Consider the following 12,425-nt stretch of genomic DNA (forward strand, 5'->3'; position numbering starts at 1 on the left):
GGGATGTGGGAGGAGTGATCATTGTAAGGGATGTGGGAGGAGTGATCATTGTAAGGGATGTGGGAGGAGTGATCATTGTAAGGGATGTGGGAGGAGTGATCATTGTAAGGGATGTGGGAGGAGTGATCATTGTAAGGGATGTGGGAGGAGTGATCATTGTAAGGGATGTGGGAGGAGTGATCATTGTAAGGGATGTGGGAGGAGTGATCATTGTAAGGGATGTGGGAGGAGTGATCATTGTAAGGGATGTGGGATGAGTGATCATTGTAAGGGATGTGGGAGGAGTGATCATTGTAAGGGATGTGGGAGGAGTGATCATTGTAAGGGATGTGGGAGGAGTGATCATTGTAAGGGATGTGGGAGGAGTGATCATTGTAAGGGATGTGGGAGGAGTGATCATTGTAAGGGATGTGGGAGGAGTGATCATTGTAAGGGATGTGGGAGGAGTGATCATTGTAAGGGATGTGGGAGGAGTGATCATTGTAAGGGATGTGGGAGGAGTGATCATTGTAAGGGATGTGGGAGGAGTGATCATTGTAAGGGATGTGGGAGGAGTGATCATTGTAAGGGATGTGGGAGGAGTGATCATTGTAAGGGATGTGGGAGGAGTGATCATTGTAAGGGATGTGGGAGGAGTGATCATTGTAAGGGATGTGGGAGGAGTGATCATTGTAAGGGATGTGGGAGGAGTGATCATTGTAAGGGATGTGGGAGGAGTGATCATTGTAAGGGATGTGGGAGGAGTGATCATTGTAAGGGATGTGGGAGGAGTGATCATTGTAAGGGATGTGGGAGGAGTGATCATTGTAAGGGATGTGGGAGGAGTGATCATTGTAAGGGATGTGGGAGGAGTGATCATTGTAAGGGATGTGGGAGGAGTGATCATTGTAAGGGATGTGGGAGGAGTGATCATTGTAAGGGATGTGGGAGGAGTGATCATTGTAAGGGATGTGGGAGGAGTGATCATTGTAAGGGATGTGGGAGGAGTGATCATTGTAAGGGATGTGGGAGGAGTGATCATTGTAAGGGATGTGGGAGGAGTGATCATTGTAAGGGATGTGGGAGAGTGATCATTGTAAGGGATGTGGGAGGAGTGATCATTGTAAGGGATGTGGGAGGAGTGATCATTGTAAGGGATGTGGGAGGAGTGATCATTGTAAGGGATGTGGGAGGAGTGATCATTGTAAGGGATGTGGGAGGAGTGATCATTGTAAGGGATGTGGGAGGAGTGATCATTGTAAGGGATGTGGGAGGAGTGATCATTGTAAGGGATGTGGGAGGAGTGATCATTGTAAGGGATGTGGGAGGAGTGATCATTGTAAGGGATGTGGGAGGAGTGATCATTGTAAGGGATGTGGGAGGAGTGATCATTGTAAGGGATGTGGGAGGAGTGATCATTGTAAGGGATGTGGGAGGAGTGATCATTGTAAGGGATGTGGGAGGAGTGATCATTGTAAGGGATGTGGGAGGAGTGATCATTGTAAGGGATGTGGGAGAGTGATCATTGTAAGGGATGTGGGAGGAGTGATCATTGTAAGGGATGTGGGAGGAGTGATCATTGTAAGGGATGTGGGAGGAGTGATCATTGTAAGGGATGTGGGAGGAGTGATCATTGTAAGGGATGTGGGAGGAGTGATCATTGTAAGGGATGTGGGAGGAGTGATCATTGTAAGGGATGTGGGAGGAGTGATCATTGTAAGGGATGTGGGAGGAGTGATCATTGTAAGGGATGTGGGAGGAGTGATCATTGTAAGGGATGTGGGAGGAGTGATCATTGTAAGGGATGTGGGAGGAGTGATCATTGTAAGGGATGTGGGAGGAGTGATCATTGTAAGGGATGTGGGAGGAGTGATCATTGTAAGGGATGTGGGAGGAGTGATCATTGTAAGGGATGTGGGAGGAGTGATCATTGTAAGGGATGTGGGAGGAGTGATCATTGTAAGGGATGTGGGAGGAGTGATCATTGTAAGGGATGTGGGAGGAGTGATCATTGTAAGGGATGTGGGAGGAGTGATCATTGTAAGGGATGTGGGAGGAGTGATCATTGTAAGGGATGTGGGAGGAGTGATCATTGTAAGGGATGTGGGAGGAGTGATCATTGTAAGGGATGTGGGAGGAGTGATCATTGTAAGGGATGTGGGAGGAGTGATCATTGTAAGGGATGTGGGAGGAGTGATCATTGTAAGGGATGTGGGATGAGTGATCATTGTAAGGGATGTGGGAGGAGTGATCATTGTAAGGGATGTGGGATGAGTGATCATTGTAAGGGATGTGGGAGGAGTGATCATTGTAAGGGATGTGGGATGAGTGATCATTGTAAGGGATGTGGGAGGAGTGATCATTGTAAGGGATGTGGGAGGAGTGATCATTGTAAGGGATGTGGGAGGAGTGATCATTGTAAGGGATGTGGGAGGAGTGATCATTGTAAGGGATGTGGGAGGAGTGATCATTGTAAGGGATGTGGGAGGAGTGATCATTGTAAGGGATGTGGGAGGAGTGATCATTGTAAGGGATGTGGGAGGAGTGATCATTGTAAGGGATGTGGGAGGAGTGATCATTGTAAGGGATGTGGGAGGAGTGATCATTGTAAGGGATGTGGGAGGAGTGATCATTGTAAGGGATGTGGGAGGAGTGATCATTGTAAGGGATGTGGGAGGAGTGATCATTGTAAGGGATGTGGGAGGAGTGATCATTGTAAGGGATGTGGGAGGAGTGATCATTGTAAGGGATGTGGGAGGAGTGATCATTGTAAGGGATGTGGGAGGAGTGATCATTGTAAGGGATGTGGGAGGAGTGATCATTGTAAGGGATGTGGGAGGAGTGATCATTGTAAGGGATGTGGGAGGAGTGATCATTGTAAGGGATGTGGGAGGAGTGATCATTGTAAGGGATGTGGGAGGAGTGATCATTGTAAGGGATGTGGGAGGAGTGATCATTGTAAGGGATGTGGGAGGAGTGATCATTGTAAGGGATGTGGGAGGAGTGATCATTGTAAGGGATGTGGGAGGAGTGATCATTGTAAGGGATGTGGGAGGAGTGATCATTGTAAGGGATGTGGGATGAGTGATCATTGTAAGGGATGTGGGAGGAGTGATCATTGTAAGGGATGTGGGAGGAGTGATCATTGTAAGGGATGTGGGATGAGTGATCATTGTAAGGGATGTGGGAGGAGTGATCATTGTAAGGGATGTGGGAGAGTGATCATTGTAAGGGATGTGGGATGAGTGATCATTGTAAGGGATGTGGGAGGAGTGATCATTGTAAGGGATGTGGGATGAGTGATCATTGTAAGGGATGTGGGAGGAGTGATCATTGTAAGGGATGTGGGAGGAGTGATCATTGTAAGGGATGTGGGAGGAGTGATCATTGTAAGGGATGTGGGAGGAGTGATCATTGTAAGGGATGTGGGAGGAGTGATCATTGTAAGGGATGTGGGAGGAGTGATCATTGTAAGGGATGTGGGAGGAGTGATCATTGTAAGGGATGTGGGAGGAGTGATCATTGTAAGGGATGTGGGATGAGTGATCATTGTAAGGGATGTGGGAGGAGTGATCATTGTAAGGGATGTGGGAGGAGTGATCATTGTAAGGGATGTGGGAGGAGTGATCATTGTAAGGGATGTGGGAGGAGTGATCATTGTAAGGGATGTGGGAGGAGTGATCATTGTAAGGGATGTGGGAGGAGTGATCATTGTAAGGGATGTGGGAGGAGTGATCATTGTAAGGGATGTGGGATGAGTGATCATTGTAAGGGATGTGGGAGGAGTGATCATTGTAAGGGATGTGGGAGGAGTGATCATTGTAAGGGATGTGGGAGGAGTGATCATTGTAAGGGATGTGGGAGGAGTGATCATTGTAAGGGATGTGGGAGGAGTGATCATTGTAAGGGATGTGGGAGGAGTGATCATTGTAAGGGATGTGGGAGGAGTGATCATTGTAAGGGATGTGGGAGGAGTGATCATTGTAAGGGATGTGGGAGGAGTGATCATTGTAAGGGATGTGGGAGGAGTGATCATTGTAAGGGATGTGGGAGGAGTGATCATTGTAAGGGATGTGGGAGGAGTGATCATTGTAAGGGATGTGGGAGGAGTGATCATTGTAAGGGATGTGGGAGGAGTGATCATTGTAAGGGATGTGGGAGGAGTGATCATTGTAAGGGATGTGGGAGGAGTGATCATTGTAAGGGATGTGGGAGGAGTGATCATTGTAAGGGATGTGGGATGAGTGATCATTGTAAGGGATGTGGGAGGAGTGATCATTGTAAGGGATGTGGGAGGAGTGATCATTGTAAGGGATGTGGGAGGAGTGATCATTGTAAGGGATGTGGGAGGAGTGATCATTGTAAGGGATGTGGGAGGAGTGATCATTGTAAGGGATGTGGGAGGAGTGATCATTGTAAGGGATGTGGGAGGAGTGATCATTGTAAGGGATGTGGGAGGAGTGATCATTGTAAGGGATGTGGGAGGAGTGATCATTGTAAGGGATGTGGGAGGAGTGATCATTGTAAGGGATGTGGGATGAGTGATCATTGTAAGGGATGTGGGATGAGTGATCATTGTAAGGGATGTGGGAGGAGTGATCATTGTAAGGGATGTGGGAGGAGTGATCATTGTAAGGGATGTGGGAGGAGTGATCATTGTAAGGGATGTGGGAGGAGTGATCATTGTAAGGGATGTGGGAGGAGTGATCATTGTAAGGGATGTGGGAGGAGTGATCATTGTAAGGGATGTGGGAGGAGTGATCATTGTAAGGGATGTGGGAGGAGTGATCATTGTAAGGGATGTGGGAGGAGTGATCATTGTAAGGGATGTGGGAGGAGTGATCATTGTAAGGGATGTGGGAGGAGTGATCATTGTAAGGGATGTGGGAGGAGTGATCATTGTAAGGGATGTGGGAGGAGTGATCATTGTAAGGGATGTGGGAGGAGTGATCATTGTAAGGGATGTGGGAGAGTGATCATTGTAAGGGATGTGGGAGGAGTGATCATTGTAAGGGATGTGGGAGGAGTGATCATTGTAAGGGATGTGGGAGGAGTGATCATTGTAAGGGATGTGGGATGAGTGATCATTGTAAGGGATGTGGGAGGAGTGATCATTGTAAGGGATGTGGGAGGAGTGATCATTGTAAGGGATGTGGGAGGAGTGATCATTGTAAGGGATGTGGGAGGAGTGATCATTGTAAGGGATGTGGGAGGAGTGATCATTGTAAGGGATGTGGGAGGAGTGATCATTGTAAGGGATGTGGGAGGAGTGATCATTGTAAGGGATGTGGGAGAGTGATCATTGTAAGGGATGTGGGAGGAGTGATCATTGTAAGGGATGTGGGAGGAGTGATCATTGTAAGGGATGTGGGAGGAGTGATCATTGTAAGGGATGTGGGAGGAGTGATCATTGTAAGGGATGTGGGAGGAGTGATCATTGTAAGGGATGTGGGAGGAGTGATCATTGTAAGGGATGTGGGAGGAGTGATCATTGTAAGGGATGTGGGAGGAGTGATCATTGTAAGGGATGTGGGAGGAGTGATCATTGTAAGGGATGTGGGAGGAGTGATCATTGTAAGGGATGTGGGAGGAGTGATCATTGTAAGGGATGTGGGAGGAGTGATCATTGTAAGGGATGTGGGATGAGTGATCATTGTAAGGGATGTGGGAGGAGTGATCATTGTAAGGGATGTGGGAGGAGTGATCATTGTAAGGGATGTGGGATGAGTGATCATTGTAAGGGATGTGGGAGGAGTGATCATTGTAAGGGATGTGGGAGGAGTGATCATTGTAAGGGATGTGGGATGAGTGATCATTGTAAGGGATGTGGGAGGAGTGATCATTGTAAGGGATGTGGGAGGAGTGATCATTGTAAGGGATGTGGGAGGAGTGATCATTGTAAGGGATGTGGGAGGAGTGATCATTGTAAGGGATGTGGGAGGAGTGATCATTGTAAGGGATGTGGGAGGAGTGATCATTGTAAGGGATGTGGGAGGAGTGATCATTGTAAGGGATGTGGGAGGAGTGATCATTGTAAGGGATGTGGGAGGAGTGATCATTGTAAGGGATGTGGGAGGAGTGATCATTGTAAGGGATGTGGGAGGAGTGATCATTGTAAGGGATGTGGGAGGAGTGATCATTGTAAGGGATGTGGGAGGAGTGATCATTGTAAGGGATGTGGGAGGAGTGATCATTGTAAGGGATGTGGGAGGAGTGATCATTGTAAGGGATGTGGGAGGAGTGATCATTGTAAGGGATGTGGGAGGAGTGATCATTGTAAGGGATGTGGGAGGAGTGATCATTGTAAGGGATGTGGGAGGAGTGATCATTGTAAGGGATGTGGGAGGAGTGATCATTGTAAGGGATGTGGGAGGAGTGATCATTGTAAGGGATGTGGGAGGAGTGATCATTGTAAGGGATGTGGGAGGAGTGATCATTGTAAGGGATGTGGGAGGAGTGATCATTGTAAGGGATGTGGGAGGAGTGATCATTGTAAGGGATGTGGGAGGAGTGATCATTGTAAGGGATGTGGGAGGAGTGATCATTGTAAGGGATGTGGGAGGAGTGATCATTGTAAGGGATGTGGGAGGAGTGATCATTGTAAGGGATGTGGGAGAGTGATCATTGTAAGGGATGTGGGAGGAGTGATCATTGTAAGGGATGTGGGATGAGTGATCATTGTAAGGGATGTGGGAGGAGTGATCATTGTAAGGGATGTGGGATGAGTGATCATTGTAAGGGATGTGGGAGGAGTGATCATTGTAAGGGATGTGGGAGGAGTGATCATTGTAAGGGATGTGGGAGGAGTGATCATTGTAAGGGATGTGGGAGGAGTGATCATTGTAAGGGATGTGGGAGGAGTGATCATTGTAAGGGATGTGGGAGGAGTGATCATTGTAAGGGATGTGGGAGGAGTGATCATTGTAAGGGATGTGGGAGGAGTGATCATTGTAAGGGATGTGGGAGGAGTGATCATTGTAAGGGATGTGGGAGGAGTGATCATTGTAAGGGATGTGGGAGGAGTGATCATTGTAAGGGATGTGGGAGGAGTGATCATTGTAAGGGATGTGGGAGGAGTGATCATTGTAAGGGATGTGGGAGAGTGATCATTGTAAGGGATGTGGGAGGAGTGATCATTGTAAGGGATGTGGGAGAGTGATCATTGTAAGGGATGTGGGAGGAGTGATCATTGTAAGGGATGTGGGAGGAGTGATCATTGTAAGGGATGTGGGAGGAGTGATCATTGTAAGGGATGTGGGAGGAGTGATCATTGTAAGGGATGTGGGAGGAGTGATCATTGTAAGGGATGTGGGAGGAGTGATCATTGTAAGGGATGTGGGAGGAGTGATCATTGTAAGGGATGTGGGAGGAGTGATCATTGTAAGGGATGTGGGAGGAGTGATCATTGTAAGGGATGTGGGAGGAGTGATCATTGTAAGGGATGTGGGAGGAGTGATCATTGTAAGGGATGTGGGAGGAGTGATCATTGTAAGGGATGTGGGAGGAGTGATCATTGTAAGGGATGTGGGAGAGTGATCATTGTAAGGGATGTGGGAGGAGTGATCATTGTAAGGGATGTGGGAGGAGTGATCATTGTAAGGGATGTGGGAGAGTGATCATTGTAAGGGATGTGGGATGAGTGATCATTGTAAGGGATGTGGGAGGAGTGATCATTGTAAGGGATGTGGGATGAGTGATCATTGTAAGGGATGTGGGAGGAGTGATCATTGTAAGGGATGTGGGAGGAGTGATCATTGTAAGGGATGTGGGAGGAGTGATCATTGTAAGGGATGTGGGAGGAGTGATCATTGTAAGGGATGTGGGAGGAGTGATCATTGTAAGGGATGTGGGAGGAGTGATCATTGTAAGGGATGTGGGAGGAGTGATCATTGTAAGGGATGTGGGAGAGTGATCATTGTAAGGGATGTGGGAGGAGTGATCATTGTAAGGGATGTGGGAGGAGTGATCATTGTAAGGGATGTGGGAGGAGTGATCATTGTAAGGGATGTGGGAGGAGTGATCATTGTAAGGGATGTGGGAGGAGTGATCATTGTAAGGGATGTGGGAGGAGTGATCATTGTAAGGGATGTGGGAGGAGTGATCATTGTAAGGGATGTGGGAGGAGTGATCATTGTAAGGGATGTGGGAGGAGTGATCATTGTAAGGGATGTGGGAGGAGTGATCATTGTAAGGGATGTGGGAGAGTGATCATTGTAAGGGATGTGGGAGGAGTGATCATTGTAAGGGATGTGGGATGAGTGATCATTGTAAGGGATGTGGGAGGAGTGATCATTGTAAGGGATGTGGGAGGAGTGATCATTGTAAGGGATGTGGGAGGAGTGATCATTGTAAGGGATGTGGGAGGAGTGATCATTGTAAGGGATGTGGGAGGAGTGATCATTGTAAGGGATGTGGGAGGAGTGATCATTGTAAGGGATGTGGGAGGAGTGATCATTGTAAGGGATGTGGGAGGAGTGATCATTGTAAGGGATGTGGGAGGAGTGATCATTGTAAGGGATGTGGGATGAGTGATCATTGTAAGGGATGTGGGAGGAGTGATCATTGTAAGGGATGTGGGAGGAGTGATCATTGTAAGGGATGTGGGAGGAGTGATCATTGTAAGGGATGTGGGAGGAGTGATCATTGTAAGGGATGTGGGAGGAGTGATCATTGTAAGGGATGTGGGAGGAGTGATCATTGTAAGGGATGTGGGAGGAGTGATCATTGTAAGGGATGTGGGAGGAGTGATCATTGTAAGGGATGTGGGAGGAGTGATCATTGTAAGGGATGTGGGAGGAGTGATCATTGTAAGGGATGTGGGAGGAGTGATCATTGTAAGGGATGTGGGAGGAGTGATCATTGTAAGGGATGTGGGATGAGTGATCATTGTAAGGGATGTGGGAGGAGTGATCATTGTAAGGGATGTGGGAGGATGAGTGATCATTGTAAGGGATGTGGGAGGAGTGATCATTGTAAGGGATGTGGGAGGAGTGATCATTGTAAGGGATGTGGGATGAGTGATCATTGTAAGGGATGTGGGAGGAGTGATCATTGTAAGGGATGTGGGAGGAGTGATCATTGTAAGGGATGTGGGATGAGTGATCATTGTAAGGGATGTGGGAGGAGTGATCATTGTAAGGGATGTGGGAGGAGTGATCATTGTAAGGGATGTGGGAGGAGTGATCATTGTAAGGGATGTGGGAGGAGTGATCATTGTAAGGGATGTGGGAGGAGTGATCATTGTAAGGGATGTGGGAGGAGTGATCATTGTAAGGGATGTGGGAGGAGTGATCATTGTAAGGGATGTGGGAGGAGTGATCATTGTAAGGGATGTGGGAGGAGTGATCATTGTAAGGGATGTGGGAGGAGTGATCATTGTAAGGGATGTGGGAGGAGTGATCATTGTAAGGGATGTGGGAGGAGTGATCATTGTAAGGGATGTGGGAGGAGTGATCATTGTAAGGGATGTGGGAGGAGTGATCATTGTAAGGGATGTGGGAGGAGTGATCATTGTAAGGGATGTGGGAGGAGTGATCATTGTAAGGGATGTGGGAGGAGTGATCATTGTAAGGGATGTGGGAGGAGTGATCATTGTAAGGGATGTGGGAGGAGTGATCATTGTAAGGGATGTGGGAGGAGTGATCATTGTAAGGGATGTGGGAGGAGTGATCATTGTAAGGGATGTGGGAGGAGTGATCATTGTAAGGGATGTGGGAGGAGTGATCATTGTAAGGGATGTGGGAGGAGTGATCATTGTAAGGGATGTGGGAGGAGTGATCATTGTAAGGGATGTGGGAGGAGTGATCATTGTAAGGGATGTGGGAGGAGTGATCATTGTAAGGGATGTGGGAGGAGTGATCATTGTAAGGGATGTGGGAGGAGTGATCATTGTAAGGGATGTGGGAGGAGTGATCATTGTAAGGGATGTGGGAGGAGTGATCATTGTAAGGGATGTGGGATGAGTGATCATTGTAAGGGATGTGGGAGGAGTGATCATTGTAAGGGATGTGGGAGGAGTGATCATTGTAAGGGATGTGGGAGGAGTGATCATTGTAAGGGATGTGGGAGGAGTGATCATTGTAAGGGATGTGGGATGAGTGATCATTGTAAGGGATGTGGGAGGAGTGATCATTGTAAGGGATGTGGGATGAGTGATCATTGTAAGGGATGTGGGAGGAGTGATCATTGTAAGGGATGTGGGAGGAGTGATCATTGTAAGGGATGTGGGAGGAGTGATCATTGTAAGGGATGTGGGAGGAGTGATCATTGTAAGGGATGTGGGAGGAGTGATCATTGTAAGGGATGTGGGAGGAGTGATCATTGTAAGGGATGTGGGAGGAGTGATCATTGTAAGGGATGTGGGAGGAGTGATCATTGTAAGGGATGTGGGAGGAGTGATCATTGTAAGGGATGTGGGAGGAGTGATCATTGTAAGGGATGTGGGAGGAGTGATCATTGTAAGGGATGTGGGATGAGTGATCATTGTAAGGGATGTGGGAGGAGTGATCATTGTAAGGGATGTGGGAGGAGTGATCATTGTAAGGGATGTGGGAGGAGTGATCATTGTAAGGGATGTGGGAGGAGTGATCATTGTAAGGGATGTGGGAGGAGTGATCATTGTAAGGGATGTGGGAGGAGTGATCATTGTAAGGGATGTGGGAGGAGTGATCATTGTAAGGGATGTGGGAGGAGTGATCATTGTAAGGGATGTGGGAGGAGTGATCATTGTAAGGGATGTGGGAGGAGTGATCATTGTAAGGGATGTGGGAGAGTGATCATTGTAAGGGATGTGGGAGGAGTGATCATTGTAAGGGATGTGGGAGGAGTGATCATTGTAAGGGATGTGGGAGGAGTGATCATTGTAAGGGATGTGGGAGGAGTGATCATTGTAAGGGATGTGGGAGGAGTGATCATTGTAAGGGATGTGGGAGGAGTGATCATTGTAAGGGATGTGGGAGGAGTGATCATTGTAAGGGATGTGGGAGGAGTGATCATTGTAAGGGATGTGGGAGGAGTGATCATTGTAAGGGATGTGGGAGGAGTGATCATTGTAAGGGATGTGGGAGGAGTGATCATTGTAAGGGATGTGGGAGGAGTGATCATTGTAAGGGATGTGGGAGAGTGATCATTGTAAGGGATGTGGGAGGAGTGATCATTGTAAGGGATGTGGGAGGAGTGATCATTGTAAGGGATGTGGGAGGAGTGATCATTGTAAGGGATGTGGGAGGAGTGATCATTGTAAGGGATGTGGGAGGAGTGATCATTGTAAGGGATGTGGGAGGAGTGATCATTGTAAGGGATGTGGGAGGAGTGATCATTGTAAGGGATGTGGGAGGAGTGATCATTGTAAGGGATGTGGGAGGAGTGATCATTGTAAGGGATGTGGGAGGAGTGATCATTGTAAGGGATGTGGGAGGAGTGATCATTGTAAGGGATGTGGGATGAGTGATCATTGTAAGGGATGTGGGAGGAGTGATCATTGTAAGGGATGTGGGAGGAGTGATCATTGTAAGGGATGTGGGAGGAGTGATCATTGTAAGGGATGTGGGATGAGTGATCATTGTAAGGGATGTGGGAGGAGTGATCATTGTAAGGGATGTGGGAGGAGTGATCATTGTAAGGGATGTGGGATGAGTGATCATTGTAAGGGATGTGGGAGGAGTGATCATTGTAAGGGATGTGGGAGGAGTGATCATTGTAAGGGATGTGGGATGAGTGATCATTGTAAGGGATGTGGGAGGAGTGATCATTGTAAGGGATGTGGGAGGAGTGATCATTGTAAGGGATGTGGGAGGAGTGATCATTGTAAGGGATGTGGGAGGAGTGATCATTGTAAGGGATGTGGGAGGAGTGATCATTGTAAGGGATGTGGGAGGAGTGATCATTGTAAGGGATGTGGGATGAGTGATCATTGTAAGGGATGTGGGAGGAGTGATCATTGTAAGGGATGTGGGATGAGTGATCATTGTAAGGGATGTGGGATGAGTGATCATTGTAAGGGATGTGGGAGGAGTGATCATTGTAAGGGATGTGGGATGAGTGATCATTGTAAGGGATGTGGGAGGAGTGATCATTGTAAGGGATGTGGGAGGAGTGATCATTGTAAGGGATGTGGGAGGAGTGATCATTGTAAGGGATGTGGGAGGAGTGATCATTGTAAGGGATGTGGGAGGAGTGATCATTGTAAGGGATGTGGGAGGAGTGATCATTGTAAGGGATGTGGGAGGAGTGATCATTGTAAGGGATGTGGGAGGAGTGATCATTGTAAGGGATGTGGGAGGAGTGATCATTGTAAGGGATGTGGGAGGAGTGATCATTGTAAGGGATGTGGGAGGAGTGATCATTGTAAGGGATGTGGGAGGAGTGATCATTGTAAGGGATGTGGGAGGAGTGATCATTGTAAGGGATGTGGGAGGAGTGATCATTGTAAGGGATGTGGGAGGAGT

General features: G+C 47.8%; 1 protein-coding gene across 1 annotated transcript in view; it reads right to left on the minus strand.

The window, feature by feature from the left end:
• LOC121270718 (tolloid-like protein 2) overlaps positions 1–12,425 on the minus strand; it is a 689,999-nt gene that overhangs the window by 311,576 nt on the left and 365,998 nt on the right. The window lies entirely within an intron of this gene.

The sequence above is a fragment of the Carcharodon carcharias genome, chromosome 28 (genome assembly GCF_017639515.1).
Source record: "Carcharodon carcharias isolate sCarCar2 chromosome 28, sCarCar2.pri, whole genome shotgun sequence".
Classification (NCBI taxonomy): Eukaryota; Metazoa; Chordata; class Chondrichthyes; order Lamniformes; family Lamnidae; genus Carcharodon; species Carcharodon carcharias.